The sequence below is a fragment of the Balaenoptera ricei genome, chromosome 5, assembly GCF_028023285.1.
Source record: "Balaenoptera ricei isolate mBalRic1 chromosome 5, mBalRic1.hap2, whole genome shotgun sequence".
NCBI classification, from domain to species: domain Eukaryota; kingdom Metazoa; phylum Chordata; class Mammalia; order Artiodactyla; family Balaenopteridae; genus Balaenoptera; species Balaenoptera ricei.
In genome coordinates, this window is record NC_082643.1 from 110804539 (window position 1) to 110819399 (window position 14861).

At 37.4% G+C, this 14861-nt stretch overlaps 1 long non-coding RNA gene across 1 annotated transcript in view; it reads left to right on the forward strand.

Moving 5' to 3' along the window:
• The first annotated feature begins 5192 nt into the window (after positions 1-5192).
• LOC132366611 (uncharacterized) overlaps positions 5193-14861 on the forward strand; it is a 40455-nt gene continuing 30786 nt past the window's right edge. The window contains exon 1 of the long non-coding RNA XR_009503477.1: positions 5193-5351. This is a non-coding gene — a long non-coding RNA (uncharacterized LOC132366611). The remainder of the gene's footprint in view (positions 5352-14861) is intronic.

Here is a 14861-nt window from a genome sequence, read left to right on the forward strand (position 1 = left end):
AAAATAAATAAAACATTTCCAAATCTATAGGAATTATCATCACAATCAACTGACACCAAAAGTATAATTTCCTAATGCAGGGGAATGTATGGAACCTTAAAAGAGGTAAATGATGGATCTCTTTTTCCCCACTTTCTCTGCTTCTTTCAAGCCTGTTTATATCCACAATGTATGCTCCATTAAGGTGTGAATTTATGCCTATCTTTGTTTACTGCTGTATTCCTAGAATATGGCCTAACATACAGAAAGTGCTCAGAAATGTCTATTGAATGAATGAATACTAATTGAATATCTTAAATCACCCAGCACTGGATATTAAAGAAGTTTGAATAATCAGCATTATGTTGTCCTCATTTTTGGCAGTTATGTTTTAGCATAATAAATTTTTGTGTGTGTGTTTAGAGAATAGCTGCTCAGACTTCTCACAATTTCTTTTTTCATGGTGAGATAAAGACTTATTGTGAAACATGTTCGCTTTTTGGTGCTTTGGAGCCTGTCTGCTCCTGGGTGCCAATTACTCTCTGGCAGGAACCCGAAGGTCTCCATGGAGCAGCTGGTGTCAGCATCGCATAAAATATGCTCCTGAAATGGATCGTTCTGCTACTCAGGGAACACGCAATAGAGGCTTAGCTAAAATAAAGAAAGGACAAAGCTATGACATCCAAAAATAAAATCAAAGGGGATCAAGTTAGGGTTATTTATACATACTGATACTGGGCTCAGAAGTCTAAACACCTCACAGCTGTTCAAAATTTGAGAAGAAGAAATCAACTATATCACTAACATCTCCTTGGCTAGAGGGTGTTAAGGCCAGTTATCGCAGTCTTCCATCTACCACTAGCAGCCCCTGCTACAGCAACTCTGTCTCAAGTCAGTTTATAGTTGTGGTTAAGAAAGCTAAACCTGATGTCAGACACTGTGGATCCAAGCCGTGAACCTCTTGGCTCTGTGACCTTGGCAAACTATTTCATCTCTTCCATCCCTGGTTTTCCATTCACACAATGGGAAAAATAATTTTTCTTACAGTCTAGAGTTATTGTGAGGATTCGATGAAATAATCCATGTGAGGCACTCAGCCTAGCTTCTGGTTTATAAATTCTCAATAAACATTTACAATTACTCTCATTACTATAAGAATATAAAACTGGTCCAGTGGTTATTACATCTGAAGCCTCTAACTCCAGTTAGACCTGAAAGGATGGAATGCAGGGAGTAAACTTCTTGGGTGACAGACACCCCTGTTTTCCTCTCCCAAAGCCCACATGTCACTAGGACTCAATGTTGAGTCATCCTACCAGACTTGATAGTATCTCCATATTCCTAGTCCTTCTTCATGAGAGTCAGACTTAAGATTCAATGATCTCAGATTGAAAACTGATCACTCATGACATCTGCAAGGACTTGTTCTCTCTGGGCTCATATTGCCCAGAGGGTAGAGGGTGCCATTACCTTGTTTTGGACCATGGTCCCCTTCACAGTCTAAAGCTCAGTTCAAACCTCAGCCTAAATCCTGAAACTCTTTGATCCTAGAGAATCAACAATGTTTCATGACCACTTTGTGCCACCTCTAGTCCTTTTATCTCTTATCACCTATTCCCCTTACTTCCCCTATTTTTACCCCTACATTTCATTCCTTTATGCCATGCCTTTCTCCCTCTCTATAGTGTTCTCGTTTCTTTCCTGACATCACTATTTAACATTCCCACAAAAATAACACTGAAATATTATCTATAAAAACCACTGGGCTGTAACCTTTAACTTGGCATCCATAGCTGAACCCCAGAGCATCCAGGAATGCTTTAAAAGTGTATGCAATACTCCAATAAAGATGTTTAAAATTAATTAATTAGGGCTTCCCTGGTGGCGCAGTGGTTGAGAATCTGCCTGCCAATGCAGGGGACACGGGTTCGAGCCCTGGTCTGGGAAGATCCCACATGCCGCGGAGCAACTAGGCCCGTGAGCCACAATTACTGAGCCTGCGCGTCTGGAGCCTGTGCTCCACAACAAGAGAGGTCGCGATAGTGAGAGGCCCGCGCACTGAGATGAAGAGTGGCCCCCACTTGCCACAACTAGAGAAAGCCCTCGCACAGAAACAAAGACCCAACACAGCCATAAATAAATTAATTAATTTAAAATAATTAATTAATTAATTAAAAAGTGTATGCAATAATAGTATGTGTAACTGTGTGCGTGTGTGTGTGTGTGAGAGAGAGAGAGACAGCGAGACAGCGAGACAGAAAGGGGTAGAGAGGTAGGGTTTTGTGTGTGTGTGTGTGTGTGTGTGTGTGTGTGTGCTCGCATGCACTTGTTTTCCTGAGAGAGCACATTGTTTTCTTTAGATTCTCAAAAACTTTCTGATATTAAAAATGTTAATAACCTCTGCTAAATTAATCTAAAGACTGTAGAATTGTTTTAATGTGTATTAATCATTATATGTCAGGAGATAAAAACATGAAGATGATGAATTCTCAACAAATATTTATTGTGCTAAATGTTAAGGAAGTAAGTGGATCTAAGCCTATGCCCTCAACAAGTTCACATTCTACCTAGAAGAACAGTTAATTTAAAAAATAATAACAGAGTATGTTATTTTATTTTGTTTTGTTTTGCTTTGCTTGTCATTTTTGTTGTGTCTTATGTTAATAAATAGTCTTTGTGTGTAGTTAGAAAAAAGCTGGGAAAGATTGGAGGATGGCGTAGAACAAGGTTGAAAAGTCATATCCAACATAACAGAGGAATAGTAAATAAGGTAATCTTAAGAACAAGGCAATTTTAGAGAAAATATGAGTCTGGGGCTAGAAAAATTATGGTTGAAGTTATCACTAACTAATCAGTGAAGAAGTAGACAATTAGAGATGTGGGACTGAGCTGAACTTAGCAAAGTGGACACAGGTGAGTGGCAATCCTGCTATGAACAGTGTAAAAACCATAGTCTAAGGAATTAGAAATGAATGGATGGTCAGGATGTAGAGCCTGGATGGTCCAAGAGAGGACAGAATCGGTCAAAGGAAAGTCTTCTTTAACTACAGAAGACCTGAGCACATTTGTTCAGAGAGGATGAGTTACCAGCCATCACTAGTTTCTTTTTTTTTTTTTTTTTTTTTTTTACTAGTTTCTTCTTTGTGTTGGAACACCTGCCTTAAGAGTAACACTCGGGTCATTGTTCTTTTGGTTGTACAAGGAAGTGTATACAGAGTTCTGAGTTACAGCTATTTTAGGAGGCTGTGGAGACTTTAAAACTGCACCTATCACTTGTTTCAAGGCTCAGTGACCAACCACAATGTACTGCAAAGATAAAAAAAAAAAAGCAAAATGAAACAGAAAACGCTAACAACCACAATCCTTGGTGAGTCCACAGAAGCAGTCTGTAATAAGAAGTCATTTGTCAGCATGGTTTCCTAAATGTAAGTATACAGAAGTACAGAAAATTATACAAAGATAAAAAGAATAAATGGTTCTAATCACTCAGTCTATTAGAGACATATATTTTGGAGATCAAGAATTAAGGAACAGTCAAAAAGTTGTTTAGTGAGATAAAACTTTGGGGACAGTGAGAAAAATATCTGTTGACTGATGGCTTAGTTTTATTAGAACCAGACCATCACACTGGATATTGCAGCATTTCTGCTTGTGGCTAGAACTCTGGGTAAAGCTGTTGGAATCTGTCACTGTCTTTGTGTGCCCTGAAGTTTCTTCCAATTTTTAAATTTATTAGGACAGCACATGGTCTCCAAGGGAGACCTACTCTGACCCTAGTGACCATAGCTTCTATTTGTTAAAGCAATAAAAAAACACCAGTATTCTGGTATCTTCACATCAGTAAATATCCTCTGCCCATGCTCAACAACAACAATGAAAAAACCCTGAAAAAAAAATTTTCCTGGATCTGTAGGGAAAATACCTCACATTGTTTTGATGTATTCAGGTATATGATGTTAGAGGTGAGAGTATGGTACAAGTGGTAGTTGGAGAAGTTATTCTGGCCATAATCCTGATAGAAAAACTCTAGGTGATTTATTCAAGCTGCTTATAAAATTTCATATAACTCTATGAAAATATATGCAGGTGGAAAATACAAAGGAATAGCAAACCAACCAGAGAGAGAGAGAGAGAGATAGAAAGAAAGAAACACAGATAGATGTGAGATGGTATACAGTTCCCTTTAATATTTTAAATAGCTTTGATAGGTGAAGAACACATTGTTTTAAGAAAAGTAATTTGAGGACACTGGCCTAAATGAATGAAACCTCCATTTGACTTATACAGTTGAAACTTCAGATCAAGGCTTGTTTTTTTAATATCATTATGTCTTTGGATGATTGAGCACTCATTCTGTTCTTTAAACAATTAAAGGGAGATTCCTGAGTAATAACATTATATAAATAACTCCTAAACATAACCCAAAGCCTATAGGCTTAAAAAGTAAATAAAGAAACAAACTAATAATAATTGTTTCACCTCTCACCATTGCCTCATGGTGACATGCCTCATGTCACCTAAGGCTCATGGAAGGGCATTGTGAAAATAGAGTATGCTTAGAATAGCTTCAGAATACTTTATGACAACCAGTGAGGGAAACACAGAGTTCAAGCCAAATAATGCTAAGAACAGCACCTCTGGGCTGGCATGTGGATACTCGTTAGCTGTTCTTGGCAAGCCTTTGAGGCCATGACTTTATGGTACCCACTGAAGAGGAATGTGAAATGTCCAAAAATGTTCCCATAGTAATCTATGCCCAGAATGCAGCTATTTTTAAAGAAAGGAACACATCCAGCTCAGCTCTGTATTCCATGAGACACACAGAGTCCCAGGTTGGAAGGATGCTAAGGCCAGATGGAACTGTGCCTTCCCTAAGCTCAGAACAAACCAATTGATAAATAAAAGAATATAACCAGCTAAATGATATTGACCTTCCCACAAAAAAGTCCTAAAGCAAATATCAGCTTTATCTAAAATGGAACGTTGCAAAACAGCTGTCTCTGAAGACATTTATCTTAACTTGGCAAGGGTCACAGCATCACAGGAATGGATGCTTGGTGTCAGAAATCACATAAAGTAATGGAATAACTCAGAGGCAAGTAAACAGAGGGAGCAGAGGACCAGGGGGTTATTTGTGGTCTCTGAGAGTCTGTTCAGTGATTATCTGTGGAGTTCCAGGTGCCCTAATTTCAAAGCCCAAGGGCAACGTTCTGTTGTTGAGTGGCATCCTGGTGCTCGGTAAGCAGGCAACCTGCATTCCTCTCTGACAATCAGGTGGAAGATTCAGACAATCTGTTCAGACTAAAGCCTGGAATGGCTGATCCTTCTTTGATTTGCTTTGCCAAAGCGACTGAAGAGAATAACGGCACATAGTGAGTAGAAATAGTGCTTGGAAAGATTCTAATTTTAAAAAATTAAAGAATGGAAATCAGGAGAAAAGTCTGTTGAGACTTCTATATCCAAAATCTAAGGATATCATGGGATTTTTTTTTTTTCCAACTGCGTTAACAAGGACTGAGTTATAAAGCATAGAGCTGTTATCTATGTTACTGGAGCTATATTGATAGATCGATAGATAGACAGACATATACTTAGATAAATATAGACATATAGTGTCTAGAAAAGATTTTCTAAAGCCTTACATTCTTCTATTACCTAGCATGTGTAACTCAATGCTTGGCACAGAGTAGATGCTTAGAAAATGTTTGATAAATAAGTGAAAGAATGAATTCTTGGGTTCTACCTCCTCTAAAAAATCTCTATTAGGAGTTTAAAAGTCTTATTTTAATCTCCATTCCCTTCATATGTTTCCTTTCCCCAAATATCTTAGGAAAGATGCCAATAAATAAATACATAAAATCATAAAAATTAAAAGTTTCAAGACAGAAAAACAAGAGAAGCAATGTAAAAATATAATTCCACAAAAAAGAGTTTGAGTTTTAAACATCAGTGGTGTCATCATTTCATTAAAATTGGGAAAATGGTGCCTACTGTACAAGAAAAAAATTACGTTCTGAAAGATTTACGCCTCCCATAAAAAGAAAACACATGCATAGAATAAAATATTAGCTTAAGATTGTACATGATTACAAACTTGGCTATTCTATTAACCTAGTGAAATTGTGTGTGTGTGTGTGTGTGTGTGTGTGAGAGAGAGAGAGAGAGAGAGAGAAAGAGGGAGAGAGGCTGCATGTATGTGTGTTTTCTTGGGGTTCTTTTTGCTGGCAACAGTTTCAACTATGCACTGGTTTCTGTACCCCTGGTTTCCACTAACTGAATATAAATTATCATTTTTATAACTTTAGATTATTTGGGGCAGCTCTCAATGCAACTTATAGTTGGAAACTAGAAACTCTTTTGGTACCATTTCTTTTCAAGGGCAAATAATACTGAATTTTTCAAGAAGGATTCCATTCAACAACCACCTAGGGTCATTGCTAACTGTTATCAATAAGGAAATTTTGGTATCATAAGGTCTCTAGTGGTTTTATTTTTCAACTATGTAGCTTCATTCCCCCTTCCTAACAGCACACAGGTTTTACTTTGGGAAGCTCTTTCCCAGTCTGTGAGCACTTAGGGTGAGAAGATAAATCTTGATCCTGCCCCACTTTCCCTTCAGAGTTGTTTTTCCAGTCTTTACCTCTCAAAACCTGGTACAGTCAAGAATAATGTAGGTGACCAAAACTTGATTCATGAAATTCTCTCTCTCAAGATGTTGAATTTTGTGTGGAGGAACTCAAAGAGAATAAATAGTATTCTTTCACTTTGGGGTGGGACATTTTTTATTATCCCATTCCTCTACCCATCACTTGTAGACTCTATATCACCTCTTTTGTTTATTCAACATTATTTCCTTCTGCTGTGCTTCAGCTGCAGACAGATGAGGTAGTCATACTTCTCAGCTTAAAGCACATCATCACCATGGCCCAAGCACAATTTCTACCTTGTCCATTTATTCATTCATTCCTTTATCTCTTCATTTTTACCATATAACTTTCTCCTTTCCCCTTCCTCTCATAAACAACCATTCTAATGTGTATAATGTATACCTTTCTGGTTAGATGAATACTAACAAAATGTATTGTTGGTTTATGTGCATGTGTTTCTAATTTACATAAATCGAATGATTATATACATATATAATGTATATATTTATGATTTTTACATTGTCTTTACTCAGAATTATTTTTAATATCTATCCATGTAACTATGTGAACATCTAAGCTGACGCTTTTGATATCAATAATGATCATCCACTACATTTTTTCCATCCACTCTCTCATCCACTACATTTTTTCCATCCACTACATTTTTTCCATCCAACCCAAGTTGCCTTCACCTTCCTGCTTCCATAATAGTATTGAAATAAACATTCTTATGGGCCTGGGTTCTTTAGAACACGTACTGTGTAGGCATATATTTTATTTGACAAAGCAGTAACATATTAACAAACTGAGAGCTTACTCTGTGCTAGACAGTTTCAAAAGCTGGGAATAGCAATGAATAAAATAGTCTCTGTCCTCATGAAGTTTATGTCCTTGAAGAGAAGACAGACAATAAATATGTAACAGGACATGCAAGTGAAGGTAAGGGGTTGAGAGTAGTATATACAACTACACACAAAGTCTAGCATTCATACTAGAAGTTAGGTTAAAAACATGAATTTGAGATCCGGCCATGAAACTGTATAAAGTCACTTAGAAAGTTCGTATAGATGAAGAGTTGGTCTGGGGACGAGCTCTGATGCACTTTAACATTTAGAGATTAAAAACATTAGATAAGAAGCCAACAAAGGAAACCAAAATGAACGTCAGGTAAGACAGGAGGATAACCAAAAAGAAGCGGTGTCCCAAAACAGTATTTCCCACAAAAATGATACAGTGTCATGTTGCTGATTGGTCAAATGACATAAGGACTGAGATTAGTTTTGAATTTAAAAATGTGGAGGTCATGGTGATGTTGATAATATGGATATAGTTGTACTCAAACAGTGGAATGGGTTTATGAGAGAATTAAAGATGACTTGGAGACTGGCTTCTTTTCAACATCATTTTGAAGAAACTTGCTATGAAGTGCAAAAGAGAAATGGGGTCATGGCTGGAGGAGGATAAGTAAAGAGAATTTTTATAAGATGGAAGACATTACAGCATGATTTTAGGCTGCTGTGAATATCAAGTCAGGCTAGTGGAAAGATTAAAAATTATGATGCAGGAACAAGAGAATTCCTGAAGTGTTATCCTTAAATTGGTGAGAGGGGATGAGGTTTAGAACACAAGTGGAACACCAACACAAGTAATTACGCTATGGGAATGCTACCTTTAATATGGTGCACTTTTCTCCGGTTCATAAAACTGGAAGATATTGTGGTAAAGAATGAACACAGAAATTATTCAGGCTTTCAGTGTCTACAGAAAATCCCACCAAGGTCTCCTCACTGCTCATCCTGTGCTACATATACATCAGGATGCTGATTTATGTGTCTTTTGTATTACCGTTGTCATGTAGTAAACAGCCAGGGAGTACTTTGTATTTTATCAGTATCTATTTTGAGAATTCCCTTTAAAAGTAAAGAATCTAGATCAGTAACTTGCACCAAACACAAAACTCAACTCCATACCAATTAAGACCAGAAGCAAAGACCTGAATCTGTAATATTTCTAGAAGAAAAGCCGGTTTGTACAGTCCTTCACAGATGTGTCCACCCGTGGGTAAATGGATTAAAAAAATTAATAAATACTTCAATGGAAAACTATGAAGCCATGCACAAGATGAAATCTGGCCCAGTTCCACAAAATGAGAGACCTAGAGAATAGTATGGTCACAAGATAAGTCAGAAGCAGAAGACAGATCGCTTTCAATGGTATGGGGACCATAAAAAAAAAAAGAAAGAAAAAAGTAAATTAAAACTTTCATGAACAAATTAAATTACACAAAAACAATTTAACTGATTCAAAGAGCAAAGCAAAACTCTGCATTCCTACGGGGAGGATTCTCAGAGGGAGTGCCCCTTGAAATGAAGGTTAACAGTGTGATATCAGAAAGAAACTAAGTTTTTCTGTTGTTGTTGGTTTTTGTTTTGTGGTGAGCATGTGTATGAAAAAGAGAAATTCAAATACAGTGTTGTACAAATGAAAAAAAAATGAATACAAGTGGAAAGGATGCTCATGACGTGAAGATGGACAATTCATGCATAGTTACAGGATGGAACAAAGAACCTGGGGGCACAGATGTCAGGGGTGGGGGGCAGGGGGGAGGAATTACTGGGGTAAAAATGATGGTAGAAGAATGCAGAACATTTGTTTTTTTCTATTTTCTTCATCAACTGGCCTCATTTCAACGATCCAGGTTCCTCCACCTTCCCTCTTTGCCTCTCTTAATCTTTCAACAAGCTCTTGCTTCAGAATATAAACTGCCTGCACCATACATTTTGTATGACTTTATGCCTCCTGTTTTTCTACTTATATTGTCCTCTCCAATCAGTCAGCTAGCAAACGTGCACTTATTTTTCAGTACAAGTCTTTGCTTAAATTTCCCTGACCCACCCAGTAGTTTTGTTGCTAAATGTATATATATACACACATATATATGTATATATATATACATATATATATATTTTAAGATATTATGTGACTCTCACTAGACTGTGGCTACAAAAGTACCTGGGATATTAAACTTATTTGTTGATTCCAATTACTTGTCCAATGCGTACTATAAGCCAGGCATTCTCCCAGGTATTGGAATACAGCCATTCACCAAAGACCCTGCTTTTAAGGTGCTTACACTCTGGCGGCTTTCATAGAAAACAAGTCTTTAATGAAGCACCATTCCACTTTAGTGATATGTCAACTTTAGAATTAACATTTGCTTATGGTCAGTTTCATTTTACCCTCTATGGTCAAGATATAATATAACATTAAAAATCAAGTATGCTTTTTTGGTTTGGTTGGCCTCTTATTTGTTTTCTTTTGCTTGTTTGTTTTTGCTACATAACCTAATCATAAACAATAAATTTTGTAATTTTATGCCTCAAAGAATTATGACTTTTGGAAATGTGGGTTTGCAGGCTGAAACCCTAGTATTAAAAAAGCACTTTATTTTGAGTTTTCTCTACTTCAGGTTGCTATGCATTTCTAAACCTGCCATTAAATTGACAATGGAAATTTTGGGACAGCACATATTTCTTAGGCTAGCTGAAAATGAAAATGGACACATCTGGGTGCTGGGTGCTCCATCCTATTTTTTGTCTGCAGGGATCTGGACTTGCGGATAAGTTTGCTCATTTTAATTAGATTCATTACCCTTTCCAACACTGATTTGTCATTCACTGGTAGCCATTAATATTTGTAAGGTAATTGTCAAATCTGAAAACTTGCATATGGGTTCCCCTACCCTAAAAACAGACAATGTACTTTTTGTTATCAACAAGATTACTTAAAACAGACACAAGTCCACCACAACAGTAATCCATAATAACCAAGAAGGAAAATCTTACACCATCCTATTCTAAGTTACTGGAATCACTAACTCTATATCTCATTTTTGGAAGGCTATCCAAGATGCAAATTTGTTTTCCGCTACCTGACATGGGTTTAAGAAATTAATGGAACCATCTTCAATATAGTTTACATAATTCAAAATATTGGCTGCACACTGGCTCCAATTTATTCCCTGAGCCCAGGGAAGATTTGAGTGGAAACTTTGGAACTGTCTATTAGTAAAGAAATGCGGGCTTCCCTGGTGGCGCAGTGGTTAAGAATCTGCCTGCCAATGCAGGGGACTCGGGTTGGAGCCCTGGTCTGGGAAGATCCCACATGCCACGGAGCAACTAAGCCCATGTGCCACAACTACTGAGCCCGCATGCTGCAACGACTGAAGCCCGCGCGCCTAGAGCCTGTGCTCCACAACAAGAGAAGCCACCACAATGAGAAGCCCGTGCACCACAACGAAGAGTAGCCCCCGCTCACCACAACTAGAGAAAGCCCACCTGCAGCAACAAAGACCCAACGCAGGCAAAAAATAAATAAAAATTCAAAAAAAGAATCCTGTTAAAAAAAAGAAAAGGTGAGAATTTAAGTGAGCATTAAGAATTGGTAAAACGCAAAACAAGTGTTAGATTTATAATAGTAATTTTCATTATCAACATGACATTTAGAAATATTTAGTCTAAAAATGTCTCTTGCCCTCCTTACTTTCAGGATTTTTAATTCAACATACAGGGTTATCGACTCCTTTTGCTCATAGGACAGCATTAGGTGTTGTCCCTTCTGAGATTAATAAGGAAGACAGGTCACCACCCAGACCCATGACAGTCTCCGTTCCATCCGGGATTATTCTAAGGAAGGGGAGAATCCATACCAATATGTTTCAGCTAGGAGAATGGGGATCAGGACGCTAGCTGATGCACAGTTCCCCATTCAGTGAAATCTGTTAGTAAAAGGGAGAATTGTCATTCCTGTTCTGCCATCAGTCTTGCTAAGCTGCAAATCCCTACAGGTTTGAAGCTTTCATGAACAAGGTCAAAGCATGGAGTCACCAAAAGGCCACTGCATGGAGAAGAAACAGAACGACAGCCTTCCTCCCAATCCCAAATTCCCACCCTTCCTCCAATACACATACACATCACCTAATGTGACACTGAGGTCCCTGTTACATTGTCTCCTTACATCAGCTTATTTGGAAAGGAAAACCAAACCCTCTGTATTACTAAGGAGGATAAACAACAACTGTCTAAATAAAAAGTTTTGCATATCAATGCCTACTGATCAGCAATTAGTTTAAATTCCCTATTGGGGCAGCATTTTGAAACTTTGAACTAGTGAAGGACAACTAGTTGATTAAAGTGATAAACCAGTTCCACAGTTTGGCTGAGCTATTTATCCAGCTAAGATGATCTTCAAAGGCCTGTCAAAAAGCACCTTTATTAAAACCATACAGGATGCATCAAGCCAGTTTTGGGTTGACTTGAGAACTATAATTCATTTTTTAAAAAGAAAATGGGTTTGCATGAGGTTGTTTCCCTAGTGCAACTGAAATTTAGGAATAAATAAAATCACCTTTGTTGAGAGATTTTTTTATTTTAATAACATCTGTATCCCATGTTATTATTACATATATTTTATTAAGCACTTTGAAATCATTTTTCCAAGTCACTGAATCCCATATCATTGATTTCCTAGAGTTGTTTGTTTTCTTCAAACATTTTATTGAAATATAAAATCCATACAGAAAAATGCATATATCATGTGTACCACTGGATGAATTGTTACAAGGGGAACCTATCCATGTAACCAAGCACCCAGACTGAGAAGCGGAACATTCTCAACATCCCGGAGCCACTCACCTGCTTCCTCATGATAGCCTGATATCCTAATGTCTAACAGCAGAGATTAGTTCTGCCTGGTTTTGTAGCATAGAAACTTTTTTCATATGTAAATACAATAAAGTATCATCATTCGTTACCTTCAAGCAAAATTGGATGTCGTATCTCAGTTGCCTTTTAATAACTGGCACAAGTAGGAACTACGTAAATCAATGTATCTACTTTCCAGGAAATCCTGAAATTCTTCCAAATATTTGATTTCTAGAGCTACCCTGTGTGATTTTCTTCACTTATTAAGACATACATAACTGATGTTTGTTTGCTTCCACTTCATAGACTCAGTCTGCTTTCTGAGAATCAAATACTCTCAGGCTTCTATTTTGAATGATTAACTTCTGAACCACTCATAAGCCGATGGTAATGATAACCAATGTTTCAGGAACTGGAGCTAAAATGAAATATACCTGCAATATCTTATTGGAGACGGTGGGGAGGGGTCTGTTTCTTTTTCTCTCTCCAGCTGCTTTGCTTTCCACCTTTCTTCTCAGCATGAGCACCAGCATCAGTTTTCTCCTGTTCTGTTTCCCTGCTGGGATCCAGCCAGGCTTCGTCATTTCCTGCCTGCCCAGCAGTCTACCCTAGACCTTGTAATCAGCTGCTCCACTGTGACTCCTCCTTTGCTCTTTACCTCAGGCTCAGGAGACCTTTGGGTTGGAAAACCATGGTTCATTTCCATACTTTTTCTCTCATTTCCCTTCCTCTTTCACATAGCCCCAAATGAATGTTAATAATGACATTTTCGGGCTTCCCTGGTGGCACAGTGGTTGAGAATCTGCCTGCCAATGCAGGGGACACGGGTTCGAGCCCTGGTCTGGGAAGATCCCACATGCTGCAGAGCAGCTAGGCCCGTGCACCACAACTACTGAGCCTGCGCGTCTGGAGCCTGTGCTCCGCAACAAGAGAGGCCGCGATAGTGAGAGGCCCGCACACCGCGATGAAGAGTGGCCCCCGCTTGCCGCAACTAGAGAAAGCCCTCACACAGAAACGAAGACCCAACACAGCCAAAAAAATAAATATATATTAAAAAAATAATAAAATAATGACATTTTCTTACTTAGAGATGTTTAGATATGGAAAGAGAACTTCTCTTCTTTGGCTGAATCAGAAACAAGAACAAGAAGACTTGTGGAAACTGAAAGTTGCCCACTTTCATAACGTGGTCCTAAAAGCTGTCTTTGGAGAGTTAACGGTTGTCATTTTCTCAAACGGTGTGTTATCTTTTGTAATAAATATTATGTTTAGTAAAAATACTACAGCTTAAGCTCATCTGATAAGAGTGTCACAAAATGTGTCATAAGTTCATCACTGCTAATGACATGGATTCATACAATTGTAATTAAAATTAATCAAATTGATAATTAATTAATAATAAATAATTAAAATTTATTGTAATTTTTAAACGTTTGCCCTTTGCACAGCCCCAAGTTACCTTTCCCATTGTATATTATGTTGTGATAAGAAGGAAAGGGGACCCATTCAAACACAATACATTTGGTACTGTGCCCATCTAAATCCAGGACACTGGTTGCAAATTAAATCTGAAAAGATACTATAATTAAATCATTTTATGGACCCTCCCCCCCACCACCAAGTACTATTAGAAAAGTAACTCAACATTCCCTACTGACATTGGCAGTACAGGGTAAAACAGATAGAAGAGTTTATAAACTGGGTCAATTATTATTAAATATCCACACAATATCATTAATAATAAATAAATAACACTATAACTCTTATTCTTCTCATGAGTATCACTTAACTAGTAGGAAATATTTGTAGGGTTACATGCAACCATTTTACTTAAAACTAAAATGTGGTCTATGAAATGACATGTAAGAATTACAAACTGAACCTGGTTTAGGATTCACACTGAAGTCTACTGGGGATGAAAACATGCATTTTCTTCCTGCAATTCCCTAAATTAGAGAAGTTTGTATTCTGGGCAATTTCAGAATCATAGAAACCTAACACTAACATTTCTGGATACTGTCATCAACAATTCACAAGAAAAATAAAACCAGGAACTCCATTGATTGAACAATAGCTATGTATATTCCTACAGAACCTATCTAAATAATCTTCCATGATTGGAAGATGTCCTATATAAATAAAATCTTTCTGGAGAAAACAATTAAATAAATTTCCATTGCAATAGCTGGCAATACAATCTGTCATGTGCTGGTTTTAAATTAAATTCAAAGGTATTCCTAGCTGTCCTAGGGACTTCATTGTTTAAAAACAGTAATCACTTCAACAGAAATCAAATCCATTCTAGGAAGTTCACTCTAACTCTCATTCTTTAGTTGTTGGTCAAATATTTTCAAATTTTTTTTTTTTTTTTTTAAACATCTTTATTGAAGTATAATTGCCTTACAATAGTGTGTTAGCTTCTGCTTTATAACAAAGTGAATCAGTTATACATATACAATATGTTCCCATTTCTCTTCCCTCTTGCATCTCCCTCCCTCCCACCCTCCCCATCCCACCCCTCTAGGTGGTCACA